The sequence below is a fragment of the Orcinus orca genome, chromosome 5 (assembly GCF_937001465.1).
Source record: "Orcinus orca chromosome 5, mOrcOrc1.1, whole genome shotgun sequence".
Lineage (NCBI taxonomy): Eukaryota > Metazoa > Chordata > Mammalia > Artiodactyla > Delphinidae > Orcinus > Orcinus orca.
In genome coordinates, this window is record NC_064563.1 from 6,210,566 (window position 1) to 6,230,245 (window position 19,680).

At 37.1% G+C, this 19,680-nt stretch overlaps 1 long non-coding RNA gene across 1 annotated transcript in view; it reads left to right on the forward strand.

Annotated features, from left to right (window-relative positions):
• LOC125964472 (uncharacterized) overlaps window positions 1-19,680 on the forward strand; it is a 179,911-nt gene that overhangs the window by 67,521 nt on the left and 92,710 nt on the right. Inside the window, exon 2 of the long non-coding RNA XR_007477521.1 lies at window positions 1,224-1,357. This is a non-coding gene — a long non-coding RNA (uncharacterized LOC125964472). The remainder of the gene's footprint in view (window positions 1-1,223; window positions 1,358-19,680) is intronic.

The following is a 19,680-nucleotide window of genomic DNA, read 5'->3' on the forward strand; positions in this document are numbered from 1 at the left end:
AGGCCATAAGGAAAGCAATTTTGCAAAATTTAGTAAGAAAGTAGAGAAAAGAGGCTTAAGTATATGGTAATCATTGTTAACTATTGTAAATAACCAAATATTTAATATCAAAAGAAATAAATGTATGTAAGTTGTGGGCTTTGGAAGACACACATGTCAAGAACTGATATGTTAGACAGTCATTACCTTAGTGACTTGATAAATGTCCTCTATTTAAAATTCTAATAAACATGTAATCTTTTAATGGGGTCTGTGCATCCTCTGTTGTATTTTCATTTTCCTTGCTCAATTTACTCATTTTTTTCTTTCTGTCTATATAATAGATTTTATAAAACCCATTGTTGGTTGTGCAGTGTTTTGGACATAAAAATTTGTGAGCTAATTACAGCCTTAAACATCTTTAAGTGAATCCATTCATCTTAAATGGGCTTGATGAGCTTGGGTCCTTCATTTGTCTGTCTCACACACACAGACACAAACACACACATCCGAAAATACAACAGTTATTGAAGTCCTTATAAGATCCTTTTATCAAGATTCTTCCCCTATAGTAGGTAAGAAGAAAGAGAACTGGAATACACGCACACAGATACACACTTATATACACACATACGCTTGCACACATGCATGTAGTACACATTTGTCATGCTTTCTACCCTATAGTCAGAATGCATGGGTGAGGAACCAATGGGTGGAGGTGGCAGTGGCAACTTTCATTGTCACACCTAATGATCCACTGTATGCATTTTTGTTTGCTCTTTGCTGGGCCCATGGGCCCAGTGGGTTTGGAGGTCCTAGTGCTCAAGGGAGGAGTACTTCCACCAAGTAATATAGTTATGTTTCCCATGAATTGGAAGCTAGAACTGCTCCTCTCTACATACTGGGCTTTGTCTGCCACTGAACCAACAGGTAGAGAATACCATCGTTGTGTGGAAGTCGATCCCAGTTATCAGAGAGAATTTGGGTGGTTCTTCTATGGTGGTGGCAAAAAAGACTATTTCTGGGAGCCGAGGAGTTCACTGGAGTTCCTTTTGAGACTCTGGCTAATAAAAAAAATGTGGCAACCCAGTAAAGATAAGACCACTGATTCATTTCCCACAGGGATGAATCTTGTGGAGTAGAAGAAGGAAGCTCTAATTAAAAACTTAGGTCTTAGGAGCCAGGCGCAGAAAGAACAAAACGATTGTTCATTTTTCCACTTTTTCCTTTTCCCTTACGTGAAGAACTCCAGCATCGGCTAGCATATGAGGTTTGCGATGGGAGTATGACTGAGTCGACGTCACCCTATTATACAATTGCCAGTGGGACTTCAAACATTTCCTGTGTTGGGGACGTGAATTTTCAACCTGGACAAAGGGTAAGCATGAATACTAAGAGGAAAAAGGGGTTAACTGTGATAGGTAATTTCACACTTCATCTCAAGACCCACACTTTCTAACCTTTTTCTGCCCCGGGAAACCAAGTTGTAAGGCTTAAATGTATGGTCTTTTTTTCCCTCTACCTTCTGGTTGGGTTTGGCCAATAGATCATCAAGGCTGTAGATCAACAGGTGGGAAAAGAATGAGGTGTGTTCACTTTTCTGGCTCAAGTTGCCTCTGACTGGCCTCTTTGACTAACATCCAATATCTCCCTCAAAGTATACGCTTCCACATGACTCCTTCCAAGCCCACGGGTCATTGTCGTTATCCTGGGTTGGTTCAACAGCACATTCTGGTTTTCCTGTACACAGTTTGTAAGCTCCTCTCATATTATCCTAACTTGCATGAGCTCCTGCTTTCTGTTAGGAACCTCACTGATATAATCCTTTTATAGCTCCTGACAGTAAAAAGAAGGTAGGCCATGAATACAAGAGGTAGGCCACCTCTTGTTAGGAGGAGAAGAGGTTATGAATTGTGGCTTGGGGCTTTTAGAAAAAGGAAGAGGAAGATCTGGGGCTTAAGACTGTAGCGAATCACTAGGAATCTCTTTCTTTTCCCCGCAAATATCAGTAGGTTGCCTTGTCTTGCCTTCCCTTTTCCCTTTCCTTTCCTTTTCTTTTCTTTGTCCCTCTCTCCCTCCCTTTCTTTTTTTTTTATTATATCCTTTTCTTATTGAGGTATAATTGACAAATAACATGGTATTAGTTTCAAGTGTACTTCGTCATTATTCAGTATTCATATATACTGTGAAATGATCAATACAATAAGTCTAGTTAATATCCATCACCACACTTTTTCTTACAGTTTCTTTTCTTGGGATGAGAACATTTACGATTTAGTGTCTCAGCAACTTTCAAATTCACAACAGAGTTTTATTAACTATATTCACCATGCTGCACATGACGTCCCCAGGACTCACTTTCTTACGGCTGGAACCTCTTCTTGTATAGCAGACTGCTTGAGGTCTGTCTTGTCATAATAATAATGTCAACATGTTCTTCTTCAAATTGTTACAATTCATGATTTAGCCTAGAATCAGGACCAGTATATAATTTATGGGGCTCAGTGAAAAATAAAAATGTGGGGACCCTCGTTAAACAATTCTTAGTAATTGCAGGACGGCAACAGCAGAGCCATGGACCAAGTGCAGGGTCCCTCTGGGTGCCAGGTCCTGTGCAGCTGCAGTGCGCACTCCTGTGGAGCCGGCCTGGCCTGAAGGCTGTGGATACACAAGAGAGACACTACCAACTAAGAACAGCTAAAGCGACTATAAGCTTCCAAGACAGAGATACATCTTAAGTAAAATATACATTTTGCCATAATGTGTAAAGGCAGAGAGAGCTGCTATTGTTCAAACTTTTATTCCTTCCTGGGGCTCCTTACAAGAAGATAGAGGAATTAGGAAGGGATGCCATGAACTCCGAGCTTTGGGCCTTTGAGTCACAAACACAGTGACTCTCAGTCAGTGCTGTCTGCTCAGGAAGGTGTCCTGAGACCCATGAAGCGTCAGCAGCTTTCCAGGCGATGCTGATTTGTTGCCTGATTTGTGAACTACTACCTTAGTTTTTTTCCTTCAGAAATTGTTAGAGGTTTAGTCACTTCTAAAGAGAAGTTGACACTGCTTTTGCATTCTAAGGAGAAAGGTGAGGGAAAAAATTAACGTCGTATTTTAATAAAGCAAGGAATCCTCCAGAGGATTAAGAAAATAGAACTGAAGAAACTGAAGTTGGAAAGATGAGGCTTCTCTTTGGGCCTGGGCTTGACTTTTCTTTAAGTTTATCTTCAAACTGTGTTTTCAGTGCAAATTATTACCATTTGGGTATAACTAAGTGTTCAGTCAATAGACATCGTGATATTTTAATTATATATATTCTTCCTAGATAAAGCATTTCTCTGGGATATGTTTACACTAGTGATTGTCATAATGTAATGTAGAGATCTTTTCAAGGGGTCTGTGAGTTAAAGCTATTTTCCTAGTAATATTTCTAAGACGTTATTTGCCTTTTTCACTCTCATTCATTTATGTGTGTGCAGTGGAGTTAATTCAACAGATTGACCACAGAAGCAGGTAGAGGATCTAGTCTTTTAACAAGTCAGACATTAAAGGGATTTGCAAACATTTGAAACAATGGTACTCTCCTCAATATATTTTCAAATAAAAATGTTATTTTAATTCATGTCATTTTACTGGTATTTTTAAAAGAATGAATAATTAAATATTTCATAAAATGATCAGCTTTAATTGCTAATATCACTAAATAGTTATAGGTATAACCTACATAAATGTGTTTTGAGTTTTTCAATAATTTGTGAGAGTGAAAGGAGATCCTGAAATCAAAAATTTAGAAAACTTCTGGTATGCACGATGTCATTTTTGAGATTAGGCCTCTATTTTCATTCGAGCATCTTAACTTGCTTTTGGCGCCATATATGAAGCACTTCTACCACCTTGAACTACAGGCATAAGTGCCTGTAAGGTAATAACTATTGAATAAATCTTTCATTTATTCATTCATTTAACACATTTTTGATTGTGTCTACTATAAGCTGGATATTGTGCTAGTTCCTGGGCATAGAGCAGAAATAGAGACACAGTCTCTGCCAACATAGATCTAACTTTCAATGAGTGGAAAAGGGAGAGAAACATCTAATAGATCAACACAAAAAAAGTAATTAATTACACTTGTGATAGGCAGTTGACAAGAAAGCACAGGGTGGAGTGAGAGTATGTACGGGGATTACTTAACCAAGCAGGGGTCCGTAAGGAAGTAACATTTCAAGAAAACAGTATAGGCTAGAGTATGCCAGGAAGAGAATATTTACTTGGTAAGCAAAGAAAGAACATTGAAAGATGAGGCTAGAAAGATAGTCAGGGGCCAGATCACACAGCATCATGTGGATTATGTTAAAGAATTCAATCTGTGTTTAAGGATGTGTGTGTGTGTGTGTGTGTGTGTGTTTACACGTCTGTGTAGGTACATGCGTGTGTACAAGTGTGGACAGCTGATAGACCCAGTTAAATAGAGATGGCACTTTTAATATTTATTTAACCTCAAACCATAGAAGCTTAAATTATTATACATTATACATTAGTGTTTATTATTATGCATTAATGGTATATTGCAAATGTCATAAGTATATGTGCAAATTTATTGAAGAAAAGCGATTCATGATCTCTTTTTTGGCCAACATTTATTTTATTTGATTTAAATACTTTAAAATTCATGATTATTGATGTATAGTTCTATGAGTTTTGACAAGTGTATAGAGCTGTGTAACCACCATCATAATTAGGATACAGAACAGTTACATCAGTTCAAATAATTTCTTCATGCTGCCCTTTTTTAGTCAACCCACCCCCTACTCCCAAACCATAGCAATCACAGGTTTGTTTTCCATACCTATAGTTTTGCCTTTTCCAGAATGTTATGTGAGTGGAATCATGGATCATTCCTTTTAGAGCTGAGTTATATTTCATTGTATGGGTATAACACAGTTTATATATCCATTTTTCTGTTGAAAGCTTATTCCCAGTTTTTGACAATTATGAAAAATGCTGTGATAAATATTTACACACTGGTGTTTGTGTGAACGTACATTTTCACTGAGTCACATAGTAATTGTATGTTTAACTCTATAAGAAATTGCCAGACTGTTTTCTGAGTGGCTGTAAAATTTTACATTCGCACCAGCAACATGTAAGTTCCAATTGCTCTGATTCTTCACCAGAACTTGATATTGTCCGTTTTTTTCCCAGACATTTTAATAGGTATGTAAGTAGTATTTCATTGTGCATTCAATTAGTATTTCCTTAAGGGTAATTGTGTTGAACATCTTTTCATATGTTTATTTTCCACCTGTATATCTTGTTTGGTGAAGCTGTGTTAACTATTTTGACCTCTTTTTCTTATTTTTTTAAATTGAGCTTTGAGGATTTTTTTAATATTCTATATAGAAGTCTTTTTTCAGATTTGCCACAAATTTCTCCCACCCTGTAGCTTGTCTTTTCATTCTTTTAACAGTGTCTCTCATAGATCAAAATTTTTAATTTTGAAGAAGTCTGATTATTTTTTTTCTTTTGTGGGTTGTGCTTTCAGTGTTGTATGTAAGAACACATTTCTAACCCAATGTCATGAAGATCTTCTCTTTTTCTTTTCTAAATTTTTATAGTTTTGTGCTTTGCATTTGGATCTATGATTCATTTTGAGTTTATTTTTGTGTAAGTGTGAGACATATAGGTATCCAATTGTTCCAGCATTGTTTGTTGAAAGAACTATTCTTTCTCTGCTGAGCTGACTTTCCACCTTTGAGAAAAATCAATTGAGTATATTTGTATGAGTTTATTTCTGGATTCTCTATAGTCAGTTGCATTTGTTTTTGTGTCTAGCCATCTATCCTTTCACCAATACAATATAGTTTTGAGCTATATAGCAAGCCCCCAAATCAAGTAGTGTTAAGCAAGCCCCCAAATCAAGTAGTGTTAAGTTCCTGAACGTTTTTCTTCGTTTTCAAAATTGTTTTGGCTTCTAATTTATTTGCTTTTCTCCATTAATTGTAGAATCAGCTTGTCCATATCTACAAAAAATTTTTCTGGGATTTTGATTGGGATAGTATGAAGTCTATAGATCAATTTGGGAAGCGTTGACATCTTAACAACATTGAGCCTTCCAATGTATGAGTATGGAACATTTCCTCATTAATTTAGGTTTTTGATTTCTTTCATCAGGGTTTTTTAATTTGTAGTACATAAATCCCACACATATTTTGTTAGCCTTGCAAATATGAATCCCATTTTTTGTACCTATTGTAAGTTATGCTTTAAAATTTTTTCAATTTCAAATTATTCATTGATGATATATAGACATGTGATTGGTTTCTCTATATCAATCTTTTATCTTGTGAAAACTCAGTTATAAGAGTTTTTTTGGAGCTTTCTTGGCATTTTTCTACATACTCAAGCATGTTACCTGTAAATAGAGTCAATTTTCTTTCTTTCCAATCTGTACAGTTTTTATTTCTTTTTCTTGTCTTATTCCCAGATATTTTCTGCTGAATGTAGAATTCTGAATTGACAGTTCTTTGCTCCCAGAGCTTTAAAACTGGTGTTGCACTGTTGTGGCAGGCAGAAAAATAGCCCCTCAAAGATATGTCAAACTATAATCAGTATCAAGGCTGCAAAGAACAAGAGCTTTATTTGGGGTCTTAAGAACTGCAATTTGGGAGACACATATTTGGGTAAAACAGACAGTGTTGTAGGGAAGAGAAAGAGCCAGAATGTCATAAAGACAAAAAATCACAAGGTTGTTAAAGTTGCTCAGTGTGAATTGTGATTGACTCTGACTCAAGTCAGGAAATAATTGTACTTGAGGAATCACAAGTTATTTAAGGGTAAGGGTCTGATAAGTATCTTGAGTTTCTGGCAGATCTGCAGGATGCCTTTGTTAGGACAATAAATGGTCAAAAGGTCAGATTCCATCCAGGCTGAAATGTGCATAAGTCACACTTCTTCACTGGCCTCCTGGCTCCACTTTGGAGGGCTCCCTTAGCAACGCAGACTTCGTTTTGATTTTCCTTCTAAAGATGTCTGCGTTCTAATGCCTGGAAGCTGAGAGTAGGTTACCTTATTTACAGTGTTGCAACTTAATTGCAATGAAGGACATTGAAGTGGAGAGAGAATTCTGGATTCTCCAGGTGCACTCAATTTAATCACATGTCCCTAAAAGCAGAGAATCTTTTTCCAGCTGTAGTCCAGCTGTGGATAAATGGTTGGAGAAATGCAGCGTGTCTGGCTTTGAAAACTGAGGAAAGGGGCCACAAAACGTGGAATGTGGACAGCCTCTAAAACCTGGAAAAGACAAGGAACTGGATTCTAACCTAGAGGCTCCAGAAAGGAATGCAGCCCTACAGACACTTTAATTTTAGTCCAGTAAGACCCCTGTGAGACTTCTAACTGGAAAACTATAAAATAAGAAAATTATTTACCATTTCAGTTCTTTAAAGCCACTAAGTTTGTGGTAATTTGTTACAGCAGCAATAGAAAAGTAATGCAAGTATCCTGTTTCCTGTTTTGGTTTCGTTTCCTGTTTTCTTGTGTGTTTTTTGTTGCTGTTGTTTTTAGTTTGTTTGTTTGTTTTTACCAACTGTCAGTCATCTGAATTGTTACTTTTTATGTAATGTGTTATTTTCTCTGTAGACCAATTTGGGATGTATCACCATCTTAACACTATTAATGTCTAAACATTGATGTCTTCCCATTTGCTTAGGTCTTCTCTAATTTCTTTCAAAAGTGTTTTGTTGCTTTCAGAGTATAAGTTTACATTTCTTCTATTAAATTTATTCTTAAGGTATTTTTATTGAGACTTTAAATGCAATTGTTTTTTTAATCTCTATTTCAGTTTACTTACGACTACTGTATAAAAAATAGATTTTAATATGTTGATTTTATATCCTTCAAACTCACTGGACTCCTTTATTCTAATAGTTTTATTACTTCATTTTATTTAAAATTTAAAAATTTTTAGTAGATTCCTTAGAATTTTCTATTAATGTGGTGTATCACCTGAGCTGATTTTTGGATATTGAACCAATTTTGCATTCTGAAGACAAATCATACTTGGCCATGGCATATAATAATCCTTTTGATACGTTACTATGTTGATTTACAATATTTTGTTGACGATTTTTGAATCTATATTCATAAAAGATATTGATCAATAGTTTCTTTATGGGGGGATGTCTGGAGCCTGAAAGCAAGCCCTACTGAGTTGAGTACAAGAAAATCTCCCTCCCCTGAGTGCTAGCACTCAGGCTAAAGGGAAGAAACCTGGAGATCCAGGGGTCATGGCCAGAAGCAAATCAGGTGGTAGGGTGACCTACTCAAAAAGTGGCTGGAGGAGCTGTTGATCTTATGTGGAATACTCTGAGATTATTTCTAAACTTTGCTTTCTTGCCAGGGGAAGACTAAGTTCTTCCTGGTTCCAGGACATGGGTAGGGAAGTCTGGAATTAAGTAGGTTCTCATGAGATGTAGGGCTTGAGTAAGGAGGAGGCTGCTGGTGATATTCAGGCACACTTTATCCCCATCTGTCTCCCACTGGGGAATGAGACGCCAGCCTCCTTTAACACATTAAGTGCTCCGTGCTCCAAAGGAAAGCCACCAACCCTCCTGAATTGCCCTGGAAGTTCCCAGAACATGGGACTTCCAGTGCTAAAATTGGGAGACACCTGACCAAACTGGGACACATTGGTCACTCCATTTCAAAATGACCTACTTCTCCAGTAAAAATATTAATTCTCTCTCTACTTGATTAGCTAGATGGGAAGAAGAAAGCCATGTTATTGGAATAGCCCACACATGAAGACTGGGGTCTGGGAGTTTGTGTAACATGTTTTCACAATTCTCTGTGGAAATAATGATATTATTACTTTTATTTCAATTAAAATAAATTTAAATGTAACATTTTTTTTCCCGTTGCATCTGAGAATGTCTATCTTATAACAGGATATTGCTTAGAAATTTCAGTGCCTGAAGTTTTGGCTGTTTGACATTGAGTAGCACTGCATCAGTTGTCAGGTCCTAACAAGTAAAAAACAAAGTTAACCAATACCAGGTGAAGGCCACATGTCTTCCCTGAAGGTTATTCCAACAAAGATTTCCCAGTTATTCCTTTAGAAAAGAGAGTTGAGAGAATCGAATCATAGCAAAGCAGCAAGTAGTGAAAAGTGTAGAACTCAAAATTTTCTCTCTGCCATAGCAGTTAGTAGCATATTGGGTTGTGAGTTCTGGATTAGTTTCAGCAAAATAACATCATCATTTGTGTTACATTACTGTTGCTAATTAATTATATTTTTGTTGGTTTGGTAACTTTTTTGAGTTTTAATTTGGTTTTGTTGAATGAGAGCAATAGTTATAAGTAGCTTCTACTATGATTTTTCTGTATATATAAGTAGCATTATAATAAAGTCAATACTGGCTCTGTAAAAAGAAACATGTACAGGTTCCCAAGGGTTTCCTGATTTAATGCAGATGCATTATGATTTATAAGACTTTAGGCTCTATAGAGGGAGACGGAAAGGGTTAGATGGGAAACGGGAAGGGGTGAACAGGAAGAAGGTGGTCAGAATGTTTAAGGAGCCAATATACTCCTTCAGGCTAACTTCATATCTGATTTTCTGACATTTTTTATTGTACACTTTAGAATCTACAACTTTTTAAAATCTTTAAAGATCTCTAAATCATGACTCCCATGATTTTATTTGTAAGTTTTCTAGGGAAATATAATACTTACATGGAAGTCATTTTGGAGAGGTAATTTGGAAATCAGGCCTAGGTAAGATGAGGACTTTCTGAATGTATAATAATAATGAGAACTGCAATATGTCATACTTATATTGATCTCCTCTATGTCACATGTTGTTCTTAATGTTTTCATAGATTGTTTTATGTGCCACCACTATCTAGGAGTTAGCTGTTAGTCTCATTTCATAGAAGAGAAAGCAGAGGCACAGAAAAGTATAGTAATTGCAGGAGGATGCGTAACTAGCAAGTAAAGGATCCTGGGTTGAAACTCAGGTAATCTGATTTCAGAGCGCACATCCTGAGACATTACGCTAAGCAATGCAAGTGGCAATAAAATGATCTGTGATCTATGATAGAAAAGAAATTTGAGATTCTAGGTTAAGGCATGGAAGTAAGTGGTAAACAGTCAACAGATACCCATTATTTATAATTAATCAATAGATCTTTAGTGCTAGTATGTTGAAGATCACTAGTTACTGTATCTGACATTTACAGAGAAAGGGGGCTAAAAAAATACACTGTCCCTGGAGACTCCATTTGATTTCACATTTATAGTTGCATATTATATAACTGGTGATAAACTAGAATTTATTGGGGTCCTCAAGCATAAATCAAGAATGTAAAAAAAAGTGATTTCTTTATCGACTAAGATCTCAAAAAGTTAGACGGCAGCATTGTAAAAGATTTGGGATGTTGTGTATGACATGGCCCCTTTCTAAAACTGAAGATTCTAGGGGAATACATTATGTTCTGTTGGAGTTTATATTTCTAGGAGAAAATATTTTGTAATTTATAGGCTTAGGTTATACAAGAACTGGAATTTCTGAACCACGTAAAATTATTACTGCCATCAGTAAAGGTTCTGTTATCAGAGATAATTGAGAAAAAGTGACCAAAAATAACTTGAAACATTTAATATTCTTTTTAAAGTCAACAAACTCCATTGGAATGATCAATATTTTCTTTTACTAAATGTATTTATTTATTTATTTTTTGGCTGCATTGGGTCTTCGTTCCTGCGTGCAGGCTTTTTTTAGTTGTGGCGAGTGGGGGCTACCCTTCTTTGCAGCGCACAAGCTTCTCAGGGCAGTGGCTTCTCTTGTTGAGGACCATGGGCTCTAGGCACGTGGGCTTCAGTAGTTGTGGCACGTAGGCTCAGTAGTTGTGGCTCGCAGGCTCTAGAGCACAGGCTCAGTAGTTGTGGCACACGGGCTTAGTTGCTCCGCAGCATGTGGGATCTTCCCACACCAGAGATCGAACTCCTGTCCCCTGCATTGGCAGGCGAATTCCTAACCACTGCGCCACCAGGGAAGCCCCTGATCAATATTTTTTCCGAGGAGTTTATTTAGATCTGAACTTATATAGATCAAAGCAATATTTCTTCAGTGAACAGCATAATGGGAAGCTTCAGTTTTGGTTTTTAAGGCAAAAGCAGGAGAAATGTAAATGGGTCACTTAAATGAAAAGACCAAGGATAGCGCTTACTTTAGATGTAACTGGATGTAAGGGTTTAATCAATGTCATCAAGATTAAATTTCTTTTCCACTTTGTACATGAAGAAATTTTGAAGGAAATTGAAATTAGAATATAATTGATTTCCTCACATATTTGAAGAGCAGCAGTGCAAAAGATTAATTTTGTATGACTTCAGAAGATAAGATAGATATAGGATAAAAGCTTGAAGGAGACAAATTTCAGGAAAAATTTAATTTCTAAAAATAAAATTGTCTATCTCAAAATAAGTTCCCTGTCACTGGGGGTATTCAAGTAAAATCTCTGTGATAATTTGTTGAAGAACTTCATGAGGAATTCAAGTATTTATGGGGAGTTTTAGTAGAATGTAGTTAATGCCTTTAGCCTTTAAATTTTTTGACGCTTCATTCAATTAAAACATCTCAAAATACAAAAAAAATTACATATTTTTATTTTGTAAGATTTTCATTCTGCGTGCTTGGTTTCATGTTCAGACAGGCTTTACGTGAGTCAAAAATAGGGGCCATCATTTCAAGAATTATATTGTCTTTATATATAGTGATAACAGAGACACAACAGTGCTTCTTAGGTAGTGTCAGGAAGGCCGTCCAAATGGTTTTTAACGGTTTTGACTCGGTTCCTGTCACATCTCAGATTGGGGAACTCTGATTGGCCAGCCTGGGTCTTGTGCCCCCCATTGTGATGGGAGGTAGGGCCATGTGATTGACAGAACATCATACAAGGGGATGGCCCTGTGACTAAGGTGTGGCCAAAGGAGGATAGACTCTTGACAGAAGCTTGGATAGTCTTATATGAGGCCTCTGTTTGGGGCAGATGTACCTGGAAACATTATCTTTTTTCTGATACTATTGTTAAATTGGTAGGATGTAACCATGCATAGCCAGTGGCCCGCTTTGCTTGATAGAGCCTGTTTACAAAACTGTGGTCAACCTTAATGTTCTTAGGGAATCCTTTAGGCCCCCTGACTTTGAAGCGCACAGTATGTCTGCATTTCCAGGACTCCTCGTGGTTGATGGCGCCATGTGATTTTCTCTGGACAATAAATCATGCGAGGAAATGTTGTATCTCTTCTGGGTGGAGGATTTAATTACTGATGTGAGATCCTGCGGAGCTCTTTCCCTTCAGCACAGCACTTGACAACATTTGAGACGTGGTTACTTCCATCAGTCTGAATTACTCCTGAGTTATTGTTGTGATCAGGGCCTCCTTGTTGGATCCCAATAGAATGATGTAAGCAAGATATAACGTGATATATGCAAGAAAAGAATCTTTGATCAGTTTTAAGTCAATTAGATTTTAGGGTTTTTTGGTCAGTACACTATGATCTAGCCCAGCTTGATTGTTCTAAGATTATGTAAATTTCCACACCAGCTAACTGCATTCACTTGTTCTTACAACTATTGTATGGGTTAAGTATTGAGGCAAGTATTGCCGATATTATTATTATAACTGTTCTCATAATCAGCTCTTTGATTCTTATATCAAATGTACATAGACGTTTTAGTGATCAGTTGCTCTACACTTTCCTGAAACATATGTTATTGAATTCACTAAATTGCTTTTTATAAAATGAAGTATAGTTTATCTATCAGAAGATAGTAATATTTTTTCCCTACACACAGCCTCAGTACCTAAAAATTAAAAGGAAGTAAACTTTCTTCCAAACTTGGGTTTGGCTTAAAAAGTCTGAATGAAAGGGTTGTATACTCTAGTGCAACATTCTATATAAGCAATACATCAGAGATCTGACCCTGGACAATTTCCCAAACTCTTTTATTATGTTGAAATCATAAGATTTATTGATTTATAAGCTGTACATATCTCCTTTCTTTCTTCGGGGATTCTTTTCTCTTGCAGCAGAATCTCAAGGAAACAGCAAGTTTCTGTTGCTTATTAACCAAAAGTACAAGAAAACAAAAATTGCCCGAGTGAAATATTTAAGAATGACATTAGGGTAATATATAATTTTATGTTTATATTTCTGGAACTGGAAGTTTCAGATGAAGAATTAAGGTATAACAGTGAGGAATTTCTAATCTGAGTTACAAAATCAAGATGCAGATTTTCATAATGCCATCTGCAGCAACATGGATGGACCTTGAGATTATCATACTAAGTGAAGTAAGACAGACAAAAATAAATATCATATGGTATCATTTATATGTGGAATCTTAAAAAAAAGATGCAAATGAACTTATTTCCAAAACAGGAAGAGTCTCACAGACATAGAAAACAAACTTATGGTTACCAAAGGGGAAAGGAGGGTGGGGTGGGGAAGGGATAAATTAGGAAGTTGGGATTAATATACTATTATATGTAAAATAGATAATCAACAAGGACCTACTGTACAGCACAGGGAACTCTGCTCAATATTTTGTAGTAACCTATAAAGGAAGAGAATCTGAAGAAGAATATATATCTGAATCACTGTGCTGTACACCTAAAACTAACATGATATTCTAAATCAACTATATTTCAATAAAAAAGATGCAAATTTTCAAAGAAAAAATTAAGTGTTTTCATAGCTCTATGATGACTTTATCTGAAAAGGGGTGGTACAAGAATGAGATTGTTGAAATATCTTCAGAGTTTGGTGGAAAGGATTTCTTTGGTGTAAGGTGTACAGTGATCCTTGCCCTTGACCTTGGCAGGGGATTGGGAGCATATCTAGTGAAATGTGCTTCATCAGGACCATGGTGATTTTGAGATGGGATTCTTGTAGCACAGGCACAGAGGACCGGCATCTGGTCATTAGTTTCTTTGTCAATAGAGTTGCTGTGACTGGGTTTGGACTGGTCTGTGCTCCCAGAGTTTCTCTGGGCAGAGGGTGAATGAGTTGTACCTATGGTTCAGAGAATGGGCACATGGGAGAGCCAGCTGGGAGCCATTTGAATTCCAGCCAAAAAGTCTCTTGGAAGTTCTGTGGGCTCCCCAAAGAGAGTCTGTGTGTGATAAGTAGCTAACAATCAATGGGCTAAATGGGAACAGTGGGAGGATTGATGTCTTGGGTCTTGGGAAAGAACAGAATGTACCCAGTTGGGAAATCTCTGAAGAAGTCACAAAATAACTTAACAGTGAAGGAATTATCTTTAAACATCTGCCAGGCTCCAAATGCAAAGCTAGTTTAAAATACGGCCAGTTAAGTAAGAACTTTCCTATTTCTCTTTCCTTTCTCATTACTTTGAGCCTCGTGGTTTCAGGAACAGTGATGAGAAGTACTTCTGCAAAAAATTGGCCTCTAATAAGGGCTAGCTCAGGGAGACGTTACAGCCTGCGGGTCTAGAGTATGAACTGTGGTTGTACTCTTTAGCTACAGAATTGAGATAATGCTTGGGAATTAAAGTTGCCTAGGCTTTTATCTTTTCTAGGAGTAAGCAGGGGTGAACCACTAGGTCAGCAGGTTTCAAGAGACTGGAGAGCAGCTCCTGTGAGCACACACCCATGGGATGTGTTTGTTCAACTTCCTGGTTGTGTTCATTAAGGCTTACATTTGAATAAAGAACACAGCCTCTCTAGTCTCCAAATCATGCTTTTCAATGTATTTCTTTGATTCTAAGTAGCACTAATTTTTCACATATTTAAAATTGATAAGTATATTTAATGTGAAAATTTTTGTTTTCTTTCCAAAAATGTTTCCACAATATTAATAATACATTGTACAATTGCTCTATTCCTAGAATTTAGGAACTGCATTATTATAAAGAGGCTATGCATTGTTTTTACATGATAGTTTACACAATTATATATTAAATATTGGAGAAAGCCACTGAGGGACTAAAATGGTCTTTTAAATACATGCAGTTCCAATCTAAGGAAACTATAGTTTAGAAAACTAAAATTCTGATCTTGGATTTTCCACATAATAGCATAGCATTATTTTTTATAAATTTTTTATTATTATTTATTTTTGGCTGCGTTGGGTCTGTTGCTGCGTTTGAGCTTTCTGTAGTTGTGACGAGCTGGGGTTACTTTTTGTTGTAGTGCGTGGGCTTCTCATTGCAGTGGCTTCTCTTGTTGTGGAGCATGGGCTCTTGGTGTGTGGGCTGCAGTAGTTGTGGCACGCAGGCTCAGGAGTTGGGGCTTGCGGGCTCTAGAGCACAGGCTCAGTAGTTGTGGCACACAGGCTTAGTTGCTTCACGGCATGTGGGATCTTCCCAGACCAGGACTCGAACCCATGTCCTCTGCGTTGGCAGGTGGATTCTTAACCACTGCGCCACCAGGGAAGCCCAAGCATAGCATTTTTTGAAAGACCTGATCATTAAGAATCTTGCTTTCAAAAAAAATGCCTGAGCAGGTAACTTAAAACAGTAAGTTGTTTTGTTAATTGCAACTATTATGATCTGAACTATTACCTAACTTGTAAAGGCCTCAAAATTCATTTTATTCTCAACTTTGTTGAAATATGAGATGCAGGATGTTCGGACTTGTTTTACATGAGAGGAAATAAAAGTCTCGATATTTAGGTTATTTGTTTTAGACCACATAAGTAGCTGAGGGGAGACTTGTATTCAAATGCTGATCTCTCAAGTTCTAGTCCAGTGTTGTTTTTCTACTGCTCTGAGATACATTAAGATGTATCAGAAAAATATAACAAATATTTTTGGAAAAAAACTATATCCACACTGACAGCCCACGTCAATTATAAAATACATTTCATTTCTAGACATATAAAAATAAGTATTCAGAATCAGGAGAATATAAGTATCTATGCTGTAGGATATTAATAATTTAACAAATGACTCCATCATGTTTGTTGAACCCTGCTATCTTCAAGGTGTAGAAAAGGAAATCTTATTTATTTGTTTGTTTGTTTATTTTTGGCTGCATTGGGTCTTCGTTGCTGTGCACAGGCCTTCTCTAGTTGCGATGAGCAGGGGCTACCCTGTTGCGCTGCGTAGGCTTCTCATTGCGGTGGCTTCTCTTGTCGCGGAGCACGGACTCTAGGCGAGTGGGCTTCAGTAGCTGTGGCACGCGGGCTCAGTAGTTGTGGCGCATGGGCTTAGTTGCTCCATGGCATGTGGGATCTTCCCGGACCAGGGATTGAATCCGTGTCCCCTGTATTGGCAGGTGGATTCTTAAGCACTGCGCTACCAGGGAATCCCTGAGAAGGAAATCTTTGGTGTAGAGAAGAATATACAGAAAGTGTAAGACACAATTCCTGCTCTCAAGGAAATTAATGTTTTATCTGGAGAGAGATCTGAAGAATAGCAGGCACGTGGGACTCCATGGTAAGAACCTAAGGGCAGGCACAGATGATAAATGCTGAGGAATCTCATCCATTCTCATAGCTTCAAATACCATCTCGAGAGAGGTGATTCTGAAATTACTGTTTGTAGCCTTGACCTCCTCAATAAGTTCCATCTTTATGTTCTCCATATTTTCAACTACCTCTTAGATAGTTTCATCTGACATCCTTCAGAAGACCCAAAGGAAGCATAATCTTCCCCAACAACCTTGCTTCTGCTCCTGTATTTCTCATCTTTGTAAAGGCATAGCGATTTCCCAGGCGCCAACGCTGGAAAGCTCAGAGTCATTTGAGAATGCTTGCTCGCGTTTACACCTCCACACCCGCAAGTCTAATTATCACAAAGACCTGCTGGTTCTTGCTGCAACGTCTCTTGAAAAGCCAAAGCCTCATTTTATGTGTACTTCATTACTGGTTCAGGCTCCCAACAACTTTCGTCTTTGTTAGAGCAAGAGCCTCTTTTTTCCCTACGTTTCATAATTTCACATGTTTTCTCTCAGACGATGGCTTACCTTATCGTTTTCTTACAGTACTTTGAAGAGCAGAGTTTTTAATTTTATTGAAATCCAAATGATCAATTTCTTTCATGCTTTTTGCTTTTTGTGTCATATCTAAGAAATATTTGCTTGGCTCGAGGTCATGAAGATTTTCTCCTGTTTGTTTTTTTTTGCAGAAGTTTTATAGTATTCCTTTTTACATTTAGGTCTACGATCTATTTCAAGTTAATTTTTGTGTACATGTGAGGAAAAGTTCATTAGAGTTTCATTATTTATTTAAATTGAGATACAATTGCGATATAACATTATTGAACATTATATAGTTTCATTATACAGCATATTGATTCAATATATCTATATATTGTGAAATGGTCACCCTAATAAGTCTAGTTAAAATCCATCACCACACAGTTACAATTGTTTTCTTGTGATGAGAACTTTTAAGATCTACTCTCTTAGCACCTTTCAAATATGCAATACAGTATTATTAACTGTAGTCACCATGTTGTACATTACATCCCAGGAGTTATTTTATAACTGGAAGCTTGTACCTCTTGACCACCTTCACCTATTTCACCCACTCCACATCCCCCACCTCTGGCAACCACCAATCTGTTCTGTCTATGAGTCTGGACTTTGTTTTTTCTTTTTCTTAGATTCCATATATAAGTGAGATCATATGGTATTTGTCTTTGTCTGACTTATTCACTTAGCATAATGCCCTCAAGGTCCATCCATGTTGCTGCAAATGACAAGCTTTCCTTTCTGTGGCTGAGTAATATTCCATTGAATATATATACCACATATTCTTTATCCATTCATCTATTGATGGACACCTAGGTTGCTTTCATGTCTTGACATGGAAGCCAAATAATGTTGCAAAGGACATGGGGTTGCAAGTACCTTTTTGAGTTAGCATTTTCATTTTCTTTGGATAAATATCCAGAAGTGGAATTGCTGGATCATACGGTAGTTCTTTTTTTAATTGTTTGAGGAATCTCCACACTATTTTCCATAGTGGCTGCAGCAATTTACATTCTTACCAATAGTGTTCAAGTCTTCCTTTTGCTCCACATCCTCACCAACACTTGTTACTTGTTGCCTTTTTGGTGATAACCATTCTCACAGGTGTGAGGTGATATCTCATTTGATTTTGATTTGCATTTCCCTGATGATTAGTGATGCTGAGCACCTTCTCACGTGCCTGTTGGCCATCTGACAATGTCCTCTTTGGAAAAAATGCCTACTCAGGTTCTCTGTCCATTTTTTAATTGGATTGTTTGGGGGGTTTTGCTACTGAGTTGTATGAGTTCTTTATATATTTTGGATATTAATCTCTTATGAAACACATGATTTGCAAATATTTTTTCCTATTCCATAGGTTGCCTTTTCATTTTGTTCATCGTTTCCTTTGCTGTGCAGATAAACTCTTAATTGATTTTCTTCATCTTAGTTCCCTGCCTGTCAATTCCATTCTACTACTCTGCCACCAGAATTATCCTTTTATAACACAGAATTCCTCATTTGACCCTCTACTTAAAGACTGCACTTATTGGTTTTCAAAGTTTGACCACTGCAAACTGTTGAAGTACGATTTTGTGTTTTTCTTTCCACCCTTCAAGTGCACCGTACTGTAAACACCCAATTACAGTAGACAGCAGTTAGCCATGATGTCTGGCTCCATTCATATATTTGTTAATTCAATAATTCACATATCAATTGAACAGCGACTGCATTCTCAATTCTCAATAGAGAATTTAGGTTCTGGGGGTAAAGCAATGAACAATAGAGACAAAGTGTCTTAACTCCAAGGCTTACATTCTGACATGAAAAAGACAACAAAAAGTCTTAAAATAAATAACTATATATCAGTAGACATATACACACACATTCGTGTGCTTTTTTTGTGCATCTGCATCTATAACCTCACATATATTAAAATGTTTTCGAGAAAAATAAAGGAGTAGGTTTATTTAAAAATAAAGGGCTATGCCTCAGTGCTGAAATTGCATTTGAGACATGAACTAAAGGAAGTAAGTGAGTGAATCACATGGTACAGAGGAGAGCATCTGGACACAGGGAAGGGCAAGTGCAGAGACCCCAAGTTCACTGATCGCTTTCTCTGCTGTGTCTAACCTGCTGATAAGCCCATGGAATTAATTATATTTGTTTTCATTTCATTTTTTTTTAATAGTTTCCTTCTCTTTGCTGAAATTGTGCATTTATTTATGCACATTCGTCATCTTTTCCACTCTATCCTTTAACATACTTACCTGGGCCAACTTCTGGGTCTTCTTCTATTGACTGTTTCCTGTGTTGGCCATGGGTCACATGACCTCGCTTCTTTACATATCTTGTAATATTTTATAGTATGCTGCATATCTTGTATAAAGTATGGTAGAGAATAAAATACCACCGTCATAAAAGGGCACTCCTCTTCTGTCATGTTTCCGACATGCTGAGTTAATCTAACCTATAGTTGACTTGAGTTACAGCTTTGTTGAAGTTTTGGTTAGAAACAGCTCACCATTAGCTTCAATTGTGAGGGTGAATCAAGACTGTTCCTTCAGCAGATTTTGGGATCTGATCCCCAGTGAAACCCTGCAAATAATCCTTGTGTTTTATAGCCAGGCTGGTAGTTTTTTTGGGAGCTGGTCCATTCTTTTAACTCGCCAGTCCTGCCTCCAACTTTTGCTTCTCAGAAAATCTCTCTCTGCCCTGATGATCT